This window comes from Catharus ustulatus, chromosome 15 (genome assembly GCF_009819885.2).
Source record: "Catharus ustulatus isolate bCatUst1 chromosome 15, bCatUst1.pri.v2, whole genome shotgun sequence".
In the NCBI taxonomy this organism is placed as follows: domain Eukaryota; kingdom Metazoa; phylum Chordata; class Aves; order Passeriformes; family Turdidae; genus Catharus; species Catharus ustulatus.
The window spans coordinates 16642053-16653813 of NC_046235.1; the positions used below are offsets into that span (position 1 = coordinate 16642053).

An 11761-nucleotide genomic window follows, 5' to 3' on the forward strand; every position below is an offset into this window, starting at 1 on the left:
AGTGGAGAAAGGGCTCCCTTAGTGTCCCAAAACCTCTGTTTTTATCTTGGTAAGAAATGTTGGGCTCTTCCCCCTGGCTGGAGCAACTCCCAATGGGATGCAGTAATTTTATCAGTGCCACAGTGGGACTCAATGGCCATGAGCAGAAAATGACTGGCTGGAGGAAGGATGGGTTGTGAAAAGATAAAGAACACTGCCCCAGCTGGTTTATAAACCATGGCCATGAACAGGAGATATCCCATGAGATAAAGAACACTGCCCCAGCTGGTTTATAAACCATGGCCATGAACAGGAGATATCCCATGAGATAAAGAACACTGCCCTGCCTGGTTTCAATGGATGCCCATTAGCAGAATATCTCCCACAGAGATCAGGATCACTGCCCCCACCCTCAGCAGAGGGTGATAGAACAGAACCTTTTATCACACTCTGTATTGTAACCCAAGGCAGTGACTCAAAGTGGGGCTCAGGAATCCCTCTGGAAATGATTTCTGATACATTTGAGTGGAGGTTGATCGGTGTTTATGGTTGTGCTCCTTTAAAACCTGCAGGGTTTTCTGTGTTTTCGCTGGGCAAGCTCCAGCCTGCCTGTGAGAACCAAACTCTAGAAAGGGGCAGTGGGGATGGGGGGGTGTGAACTCACCTGGCAGGGATTTGAGGGAGTTCTGCCCTGTGTGAGCCTGAGCTCTCCCTCTCTGTCCCAGCCCTGTGTGTGTGAACACTTTGCTGCTCTTGCAGCCCTTTGGTTTGCTGTGGTTCAGATTCCATCCACAGCAGGTTCACACCCCTCTGCAGATCCCTCCTTTCTGTCTCTCCTTTTCCAGCAGCATCTGGAGGATCCTGGAGGTTTGGGAGCTTCTGCACTTCCAGTTATGGTGCCCTGTAGTGGAACTGAGTCCAGCTTTCAGGGAAAATCTCTCTGTTCTCTGGACAGTTTTTTTCTCACTTTTCCAGCCTGTCCTTCCCTTTATGAGGTGGAACATGTTGGTTATGTCCCCTCCCACCCCCCCAAACACAAAATCACCAGAGTTTCCTCAATCAGAGGGTTAGAGGGAGTGAGGAGCCACATCATGGTTTGTGTGAGTGCAAGGTGGCCACTCTGTACAGAGGAAAATCTGCTGCAAACACATTTGATTTGTAATAACTGAGCTCTCATTGCTCATCTGCTTTGTTTGGGGGGCTGTGAATAAGAACTTTCAGTCATTTAGGAGTTTTTCACCCACCCACCACCACTGATCCATCAAATTGAAGAGTTTTGCTCCTAATAAAGGAAGGATGTGCAGAAGGAGCTGACACTCATTTTGGGCTGTATTTGTGGTATGGTGAGAGGGAATTACACCCAGAATTGAATATTCTCCCTGCCAGGGCCCCAGACTCCTCTGACAGAGCCTGCTGTGATTGCCATGACTGATTTTGGGAGTGGTGCAGGGTGTTCACACCAGGTTTTCCCCCTCAGAAACTCCAATGTGTCCCCATGGCTGCTCCATCTCTGGGCTGACAGGAGAGGAGCCAGCCCCTCCAGACTCCATCCACAATTTGCTCAGAGCAGGAAAGAAGCAGCATTTCTGCCTTCCTCTGAGAGGGCTGGGAAGTCTCCATAGAAACATTTGTTGTTACACAACATCAGTACTTGAGGCTGTCTCCTTCCCTGGTTCTGATTCTCTGCGAGGGAATTTGTGGATGCTGTGTGATTTCCTGAGCTGGGTTTACATGGCCAGGCTGTCCTGGGGGATAAATTTAGTCTCTCTGTCCCTCTGATGGGTATTTTTGTGCCTCAAGCTCTGCTGCAACAATCCAAGAAGTTTTGGTGCAGAGTCTCATTTGTATGGGTAGAGTTCTGTCAAAGAGATAAAATGATAATCCCCATTACCAGGAGCTAATTAATTTAATTCTCTAGTTTTCTTTGAGGTATGAACTGGAAATAAAAGGACTGAGACTGATAGGAGGGGAAAAAATATAAGGGGTTTGGTTCTATCAGATCTTTTCCTGTGAGCCTGCTCTGCAGAACAGCTTCTTTGCAGAATATATTAGACCCACCTCATGTTTAAACTGCTAAGGTGATGCCTGAGGAACAGTCAGTGCCACTGGGAAAGTGAATTATGCAATAAAGGAGGAGGCAAGAAATCAGAGAGAAGCACAGACCGTGGCTGGATGTTTATCACTGCTCCTTCCTCCTTTGCTTTGCACAAGTGCACGTGGATTTGGGTGTGAGCAGGGCTGTGTGTCCATTCCAGCACTGCTGCTGTGTGTCCCACCTCATCTCAGGTGTTTATTTTATCTCATCTAAAAGTTCTTTCCCTGCCCAGCCCAGGTCTGTTCAGCAGCTCAGCCCCAGGCACACTGCCCACCCTGGGGTGGGATTATCTTTTATACTATAAACTACATAAACATTATTTACAATTATCTCCCAATACCTGTCACTTATATTGTACAGTCTGGTTCTGCTCTAAACCAATCTAAAAGTGCCAACATCACCCAAAAGATGGATGCAGGAAGAAGGAGAAAGAAGGACAGAACACGCCCAGGTTCCTCCATCCTGACCCCAGACCCTTATTATAAACAATCTCAAAAACCTACTTTTTCACCTTATAATAATCTAACTTACACTCTACTTATTTTTTGTGACTTGTAACTCTTCATGCAAAGGTGGTAATTTTTCCCAGGGGTTAAAATCAAAGGCACAGGGGTTTTGGGATCTGTGCCAAGGCTCCTGAGCCCCTGCCAGGGTCTGGAACCATCCAGGGTATCCAGAGGGATGTCCTGGGCTCCCACACCTCACAGGCCAAGCAGAGGCAATCTCACAACCCTGCATCTTCCAGCAGGAGTAAGGGCAGCAAATCCTTCTTTTGCAGGTGCCTCAGGAACCTCATGCAGAAAATCCTTGGCAGTCTGGGCTGGGGAGAAGCCCAGATTGTACCAGTTATACCACACAATCTTTTTTTTTTTTTTTTAACCCAAGATCTTATAATTTCTTCCTTGCCTCCAAAGTATATCCTGAAAGCAGAAAGCTTGTTTTCTCCTAAATCCCTGGATCTGCTCCCAGAAAAAGAGCTGCAGTGCTGAGCACATGGAGAGCTGCAAAGGGGCTCAATTCACACAAATCACTGCCCTCCTGTGAACCAGCAAGGAGAATCTGGGGGTGCAGAGCAGGGCTGGGGAGTTCCCTCAAGGGGCTGCAGGGATGGTTTATTTAATATTTATTTAATAATATTTAATCTGGGGACTCACCTGCATCCATAAGAAAGGTTGGGAATTACCCTGGTGCTCCCTCCCTCATCTCTCCAAGCATTTGGAGTTGTTTTGGTTTTTTGGGTGTTTTGGTTTATTTTTTTTGCATGTGGCATTGAAAATGAGACTGAGCTCTCCCAGGGAGGGTTGGTTTGTGTTTCCAGGCTGCAGCTCCCCTGCTGTATTTCATGTTTGCAGTTTATGATCCACTGAATCCTCCAGTGCCTTGTCCCAGCCCTGCAATAGAAATGTCACGAAATCCAGTGCAGTGTGTGCCTTCCCCTGAGCTCTGCAGCCCCTTGCTAATGCATTCAATAAGGCTGAAATCACAGCTCCCTGCAGAGGGCTTTCTCTCACAGAAATGGCTTTTTCTCCCTCACACCAAGCTGCCCTGGTGTCCCACCAAAGCTGGCACCCCCACCAAGCATCAGAAGGGCATAAACTGGGGGGGTTTTGGTGGATTTGTTTCCTGTCCATCCTCTCCACACCCCTTGTGTCTCCCCTCAATTGCATTTTGATTTTTCTGGCCTGATCCTTTCAGTTTTTCCTATGCCCAAGAGAAATAAGGAGTGTGTGGTCTCTGCTCCTCCAGCTTTATAAATTGCTGCTGCAGTGAGAGGCTCAGATAAGCCATGGATTTATTCCATCATGTGAGTAAACCATGTGCAGTATTGACCATCCCTCTCCAGGCAGCAGCAAAATTACACAGATTTCTGTGTCTAAAATACAACAGGAGAACTGGAAGCCACCAGTTCTCTCCAGAAATAAAACCTGTTCAAGGAAGCAGAAATCCCAATTCAAGCTTTCCCTGCTGCACTAATTTCTCCACTCTCTGCTGTTCCAAGGGTCACTTGGTCATATTCCTCCCTAAAACAAACTCATTAAAAATCCAGGGGGAAGGTGCCAGATATGATTTAATTGAAAAGAGAAATATGGAAAGCTACCTGGGAGAGGGAGAGGAGGGAAATCTTGAGCCATCTCCTGCATTTTTGCTGTTTTATTGCCGTGCCTGGGAGTTTCTCCTGCAGCAGTATGTCACTGGAATAATAAGGCAGCAGGTTGGTTGCTTAACTGCAGTGGCCACATCAGTGGGGATTTCAAGAGATAAGTAATTCTGTTTGATTTTGTATCCAGGAATTATAATTTACATTCCCTTCACCTTAGAGAGAGAGGCAGTCTGGGCTATAATTAAGCTTTTTTTCCCCCTGTCTGCTCTGGTCCTCTGTTCCTCTTATTGTCAGGCAACGTGGCAGCAGAAGCCTTAAAAGCAGGGAGTCATGACAACTGACTCTTCCCAGAGCAACTGGAGTTGTTAGAAGGAAAAAAAAAAGAAATATCCCTAAACCACATATGCCTGAAAAAAGCAATTAAATCACAAAACTGTACCCAGCAGGAAAATGACAGCCAAGAATTGGGAACCACCCAGAGTTGGGAATTTGTTATCTGCAGCTTCGAGGTGTGGGGTGGGGCAAAAAGGATTCAGTGATGGTTTCATGTGTGTAAATAAATAAATAAATGCCCACACAAAGAGCCAGTGAAGGGCAGAGGAGTGCCTTGCACAAGAGCCCCTTAATGGCTTTGGATCAGAAGTGCTGTTGAGTTTCCCAGGGTGAGGAATTCAATGAGAGTCCATCCTGGAGCAAAGTCCACGCAGTGCTCAGAGCTGACTCTCATCACAGCTTTGATTGGCCCCAAATTGAAAAGTTACCTTGGCAGTGAAACGTTTCAGTAAAATCTTAGACTTTAAAAAAAATAAAATAAAATAAAGAAGTAACTTTGAGGTAAGGAGTTGGTGACTTTGATTGAGATGAGGAGTTGCTGTGCCTGGATTTCTGCAGGAGAGGGTTTGTTCATCTCCACCTAATTCTGGTTTTCTCTCCCATCAGCAGCAGGACTCTGTTTCTCCCTGCACACCTTGGCTGGGGAATCCTGCTCTGAGTCCCTCTGGGTGCGATGACCTCGTGGTTTTGGCAGCTCACAGAGGGGTCCTGGTGTTGAGGAGGGAAAACCTGGATCCAGCTGTGATTTCAGCCAATATCCTGCCAGGGTTTTTGATTTCACATCTGTGGGGTTGCCTGTGGTTACAAAACACCAGGATTTGGGAAATCAGGGTTTCCCACCTGTGCTCCCCTCCCGAGCAGAGGATGGGCTCACATCTCTGCAAATCACAGCAGAGCCAGGTATCTTTGAGCCTGAGTTACTCAGGCTTCTCCTTTGCCCTTTTGCTCTTCATTCTTTTGCTATTTGTAATTTATTTGTCCTCTGTGAAGGGGGATCCCACCACAGAGAGACTCTGTGGTTTCCGTGCACATCCGATTTAAACTCCGCTAAAACCAACCAAGGAAAGTATTTGGAGAGTGCCTTTGTTTTCCAAACAGCTCCAGATGCAAAATGCTCCGTGGCTTCATGTCAGGATTGTAACAAATGAATAGAGCACAGTGAATTAATTTTGCTAATGAGTTTTGCAACCACATGATGCATCTTCATACAATTAAGGCACAGAGGGAGGCAAGAAGATCCCAAGTGACACCCTTTGTCACAGCACTTCAGGACCCTCCAAAGTGCTGTCTCCCCCTCCCTGTAATTTCTCTCCTTCACAAAGAGCAGAAATGCACAGAGCAGTTGTTTCAACAATTGAAAAATGATGTGTGTGGTGCTGGTTGCAGCAGTGTTTTTGTAGCTCTCGTTTATTTTGCTCTCCAGACAAGAAAGGCAAAGCAGTAGCGTTTTATAGAGCAGAGAGCATTTTTACACAGCTCTCTTAAATCTTTGTAGCAGCGCCTGAACAAAATGTTTACACTGTAAAGAGAATTTAGTAAACTATCCACAAGACTTATCACGACAACCTGCCCATCCCTCCTGGGCCATTGTTTTCCATCCCATTCATTCCCAACATCTGCTGCTGCTGACCCTCCAGCCCCGTTTACCCATCCACACTGCTCTCTCTGCACCCCTAAAATATTTCCTGGTGATTTACATCCCTTTCTCTTCCATTGCCTGCCTTGGGCTGCTGGCTTTTCTGGCTTTCTTCTTGTAAAAAGCAAAAAAGGAAAGCACAGGTAGCTGATTTTCATTGCTCTTGGCTAAGAACAACAGGGGTAACACCTGTACAAAGAGCTGTGATCAGATAAAACCACGACAAGGGATGTTCAGGTGCCCAAAATCTCTTCAGGCAGCAGTTCTGCTTGTGGGGTGTCAGAGGCTTCTCCAGATCTTTGGTGCCCCAACTCCTGCTCCCTTTGATCCATCTGAGCTCAGTGGAATTCATCCTCCACCAAGAACCACCTCTAAAGCTGCTCTTCCATCAGGGCTTTTCTCTGTTCTCTCTTTCGTTGTGGTTTCTTTAATAGCGGTCAGAGGCAGGGGAGGTTTTGTAACAGAGAATGGAGTGATTGCCATGGGGGCAGAACAGGGAAGTTTGGCTGATTACAAACTTCCCCCTTCATCCCCAGCCCTTAAATCTTAAATCCAGGGCTGGCACTGGGCTCTGGGCTCAGCCCAAGCCTTCCAGGGGGAGTTTGGGCAGGGCAATAATGAGGAGCCACTGCCCCACAGCCCCAATTCAGCCCCAGAGCAAGGCAGGGTCCCAGCAGTGTTCAGCACCAGGACACAGCATTGGGGCAATTCCTCCAGGCCCAGCATCCCTGGAAAAAGCCACTTCACACCAATTGTTCAGCAGAATTCTGTAGCATTTCCTCTGATGCTTCTCTCTCTGTTGTACTGCCTGTAGGACAGAGAGATTTACACTAAATAAAAAAAAAAGTTAAAAAAACAAACAGATGAGACAAACCTGCCATCCTGTCCTGTCCTCCTGCCTCTTCTTTAGCTGCCTAAACAGTCAGCTTATTTATTTTGTGTTGCTTTCCATTAGGAGTGGAGGATTGATGCCTGGAAGTGTTTTAATGGCCCTGTTGACCTTGATAATAAAACTGCTCGATGTATTTTGTGTTGGCAATGGCACCCAAACCCCTGGAGTCACAGAGAGCAGCACGTGGAATGACACCAGCAGTGAGAGGTCCTGTGGAAAGGCATCAGAGCAGAGATCCCTTCCAGTGCTCTCTCCCTGCCCCATCAGGGCCTCAGCTCTGGGTGTGATTTGCCCTTCCATGAGCAGATACCTGGGGATGTGGTGATGCTCAGAGCCATTTCCTAAGGTTCAGAGATATTTCCTCAGGTTCAGAACCTTTTCCTGACACTCAGAACCTTTTCCTGATGCCCAGAACCTTTTACTGATGCTCAGAATAATTTCCTGGTGCTCAGAACCTTTTCCTGGTGCTCAGAACCTTTTCCTGCCACTCAGAATCATTTCCTGATGCTCTGAACCATTTCCTGATGCCCAGAATAATTTCCTGACACTCAGAACAATTTCCTGACATTCAGAACCATTTCCTGACACTCAAAACCTTTCCTGATGCTCAGGACCATTTCCTGATGCTCAGAATAATTTCCTGGTTCTCAAAACCATTTCCTGACACTCAGAAACTTTTCCAGACACTCAGAACCATTTCCTGACACTCAGAACCATCTCCTGGTGCTCAGAACCATTTCCTGGTGCTCAGAACCATTTCCTGATGCTCAGAACCTTTTCCTGACACTCAGAACCATTTGCTGACACTCAGAACCATTTCCAGACACTCAGAACCATTTCCAGACACTCAGAACCTTTTCCTGACACTCAGAACCTTTTCCTGACACTCAGAACCATCTCCTGACACTCAGAACCATTTCCAGACACTCAGAACCATTTCCTGACACTCAGAACCATTTCCTGACACTCAGAACCATCTCCTGATACTCAGAACCATTCCCTGACACTCAGAACCTTTTTCTGACACTCAGAACCATTTCCACGCTCGCTCCTGCTCCTCGCTGGGCTCTCACCACCGTATGACACTGACAGCTGCAACTGCCACTAGCTGCTATCACAGGGCCGTGTGTAATTTAGGAGAACAATTTGCATAATTCCAGAGCCTAAAAATATCCCTGCACAAACAAAATGCATTCTCAGGCTGTGCTCTGACAGAAATGGCCACTCCTTTCCCAGTTTTTGTTTTGGGGATCCTCAGCTCCTTCTCCTTCCACCTGAAGGTTTGTGAGAGACATTCAAGGACAGGGAGCAAGTGATAATTACCCTCAACATGCATCACAGGCTTTATGGCAGATGATGAGGAAGGTGCCTTCCAGAATAATTAGCTTTCAGGGGCGCTGAGTCCCTGCTGGGAGGGAGGTGAAGGCTGAGGATGAGGAGGGACCATGGCAGGTCCCCACTCAGGAATGCCCTGTGCACCCCTCCCCTCCTGTCAGAGGGATGCAGGGCTCCAGGTGGCTCTTTAAGGTGCTGTTTGTTGTTTCCAGAGGATACATCAATTTTTAATTTTTTTTAATGCTGTTTATTGTATCCAAATGATACAGCAATTTATTTATTATTTAAAATGCTGTTTGTTGTTTTGCAATTCACAGGTCGTGGGTACAGAGCCCAGCCCACAGCTTTCAGCCACAGCTTTGGGTTTGTCTGGAGCCACTCCAGTTCTGGTTACAATGCATTATAGACTTTTCATTGCAGAGAACCTTAATGACAACCAATCAATACTTTTACTATTGCCTACAGCATAACTACCAACATTACCATATTCATGTAACTATTTTCCTATCACAAAAAGTTAGTATGTTATAGTTAAAGCTGAAAGTTGGTTTTTAGTTTTCTTGCAGACCTTTTTTCTACTTGCAACCATGGCATTCTTATTTGCCTGTAAAATGTTTTTGCTTGGTAAAAAATCTTCTGTGTGAGGTGGATTTATCCTTTGCTCTGAGCCATAAAAACCCTTCCAACTCACACCCTAGCATGGCCTTTGCCTTCTTAACTATCCAGTAAGGCTGGCTCAGCAATTCTTTTCTTCTGTATCAAAACTTGCTTTGATTTCTATTCCTTCTTCAGATTCTACATTCAAAGATCTACATATACATATATAGTTTGGAGCATTGATAAAATTTGTCAGCTAATTACCCAGAGCACCAACACCCCCATGAACCCCAGAGGGATCTGCTTGAGGTCGTGGGGACTTGGAATTTCCACAGCCAGGGTCATGGCACTGGCAGGGAAATGGGGATTTGTGTCTTGCAGTGATTTTTATTCTTTCTTTTTCAGCTCATTGGTGATTCTTCCTGGGAGGAAGCTGCAGTGATCTCTCTGTGATTTCACCCTCCTGAGTTTCCTACTGTCAATCTGAAAGGGATGGCCAAGGAGCAGCAGCAAGCCACAGCACTTTTTCTCTCTAAATAAATAATCAAAATAGATGTACTGACTCTCCACCAAATCGTGGCTTTGGGTGTCCTGTACCTCCCAATTCTTGAGGGCCAGAAGATGTGAGGAAAGCTCTGTGCTGTATTAGCTCACTGCTCTGAACAGGGATAAAACACCACCCAAACCTCTCTTTTTGATGGATTTGGGGTTGTCTCTGCTCCTTCAGTTAGGCAGAGTCTAGAATGTGCACTCAGCCCAATGGGGTCCCACTAAATTATTTTTTTAAAGCATTTTTCTCAGTGTCCCAGTGACTACTGGAGTTCCACCCAAGGCAGACTAATATTGCATTGAGAATAGCAAATATCTGGCTTTAGACAAAGGCATATTGATCTTTTATTTCCCTAGGTTTCTTTGCCCTCAGTCTCTTTAAAAACCACTCATTTGCTAAAATCAGAGCTCATTCAGCCCAGGAAATCTGGTGGTGTAGGAGACACACCTGAAACCAGTCCTTATTCATCTCCTCCAGCAAAGACAAGCAGTTTGACTTCTTTTGGGCTCATCTATTTCACTCTTGCTTCCCTAATAATTCCCATTTACTGGGTTTTCAAAGCACAAAAACGTTTTCTTCTCCCACCCTCAGCTGCCTTAGGTAACTCTGTTGAAATCCCTGGATTTCCACAGCCCTGCAAAGCCAATCAGGCATTTCAGTGCTCGCCCTTCACGCCCTTGATTTGTTTGCTCCCCACCCCTGCCTGTGCTGGAGAAGTTCCATTCATTTTGTACCATCACTGAAAGCCACATCAGTGGGAGCTGAAATTTATTGCAAACATTTGTTTTCTGCTGGCACAGCCAGGCTGACTCTCATCCCACTTCCACTGCTTTTTCAGCACGTAGTGACAGGGACCACAAGCACTGCTCCTCATTTATGGGCTTGACACAACACTCAGAACAGTAAAACATCACTGCACTGGTGGCCTGGAAAGTGTCTGAGCATTTCAGATAAAGTTTAATGTGTTCTCCTGCTTCCTTTCCTCTTTTATAAAGACAGAGCTGCCTGGGATGAAACAGCCCAAATCAGCTCTTTTGTTTCACTTCCATCCAATTATACGCACAAACCAAGTTGGCACATCCTAAAAAAAGAGTAAGACCAACAGGTTTGGAGCAGATTTGCTGTGCAGGCACAATCTATGCAGAAAAGATGGATTGAACCCTGTGTGGATGTGCAGGAGATTTCTAAAAGCAGCAGTGGAATGCCTAAAGCAACCAAGCTGGGATTCCTGCACCTGCCCCCTGCAAGAAATGTGGTTGCATTTTTCTGTTTGGTTCCAGCTCTGACAGCACTGGATGCATCTCTTGCACAAAGGAAAGGGCACACACAGTGAGAGACTGATTGCAATCCCTCACCAAAAAAAAAATAGATTTATGGGTTCAAAAAGGTTATGGAATGAATGGGGTTATTTGAAACTCCAGAGAAATCAGTGTGGGAATGTGGACATTGTGTGTGGGTGCTTTGAACCCCACCTGGAAGAGAGTGGTGGCTGTGCTGTGCCTGCTGCTCTCCCCAGATGTGAATTCACTGAGAGAATGAACAGTTGTCAGCCCAAGCCTGCCAGAATTTCCTGTGCAGAGTAACACTCATGCAGTTTTTCCAGGGTGCTTTTCCTATGAGTAAACATCACAGCTCAAATCGTGAGTAAATACAGTGCAGAGAGAGAAAAGTCAGAATCTGATTTTATCTGAGTTTTGCCTTGGCAGGGAATGACTTCACAGCTTTCTCATGCATTGTCTGAATGTACAACTTTTCTCTGCCATTTCCTCTCTAAAAATGAGTGAGTAGGCCAGGAGGGATTTAGTCAAATGGAAATGAGTTTTCTCTAAGCTCATTCCCTGTTAGAAACACCCTCAGGTTTCAGAGTGGATGGGTGAGGATCACAATAAACTGATGGCTATTCAAGGTTAACACAGAATTTCTGGGAAACTCTATTACTCCTTAATCCTCCTTGTTAGAATTCCTCCCTGCCTCAAGAACCATTCACGAATCAAGAAAACAAAGCCACATTTGGCCGGATCCTGACATTCCCAGCTGTCACATCCCCAGAAATGGGAGCAGGACCTTGCCCAGCCTCAGGTGATTCCAGGGCTCAAGGTGCCAAACTCTCACACATGTGAATCCCAGAGTTTATTTCAGTCCAAATCAAGCCCTGAGGAGCTTTGCTCAATGAGAATCCCTGAGTTTAGGGTGTGACTGAAGGGGAATTTCTGGCTCTGGGAATAACAGGAGGTGACAGAGTC

General features: G+C 46.0%; 1 long non-coding RNA gene across 1 annotated transcript; it reads right to left on the reverse strand.

Moving 5' to 3' along the window:
* Nucleotides 1-1030: 1030 nt before the first annotated feature.
* On the reverse strand, nucleotides 1031-4405 carry LOC117003480. The gene is made up of 3 exons (XR_004419514.1): nucleotides 4173-4405; nucleotides 3229-3465; nucleotides 1031-1837 (listed from the first exon to the last, which is right to left on the reverse strand). It is a non-coding gene; the product is annotated as an uncharacterized LOC117003480 (long non-coding RNA).
* Between the last annotated feature and the right edge of the window lie 7356 nt (nucleotides 4406-11761).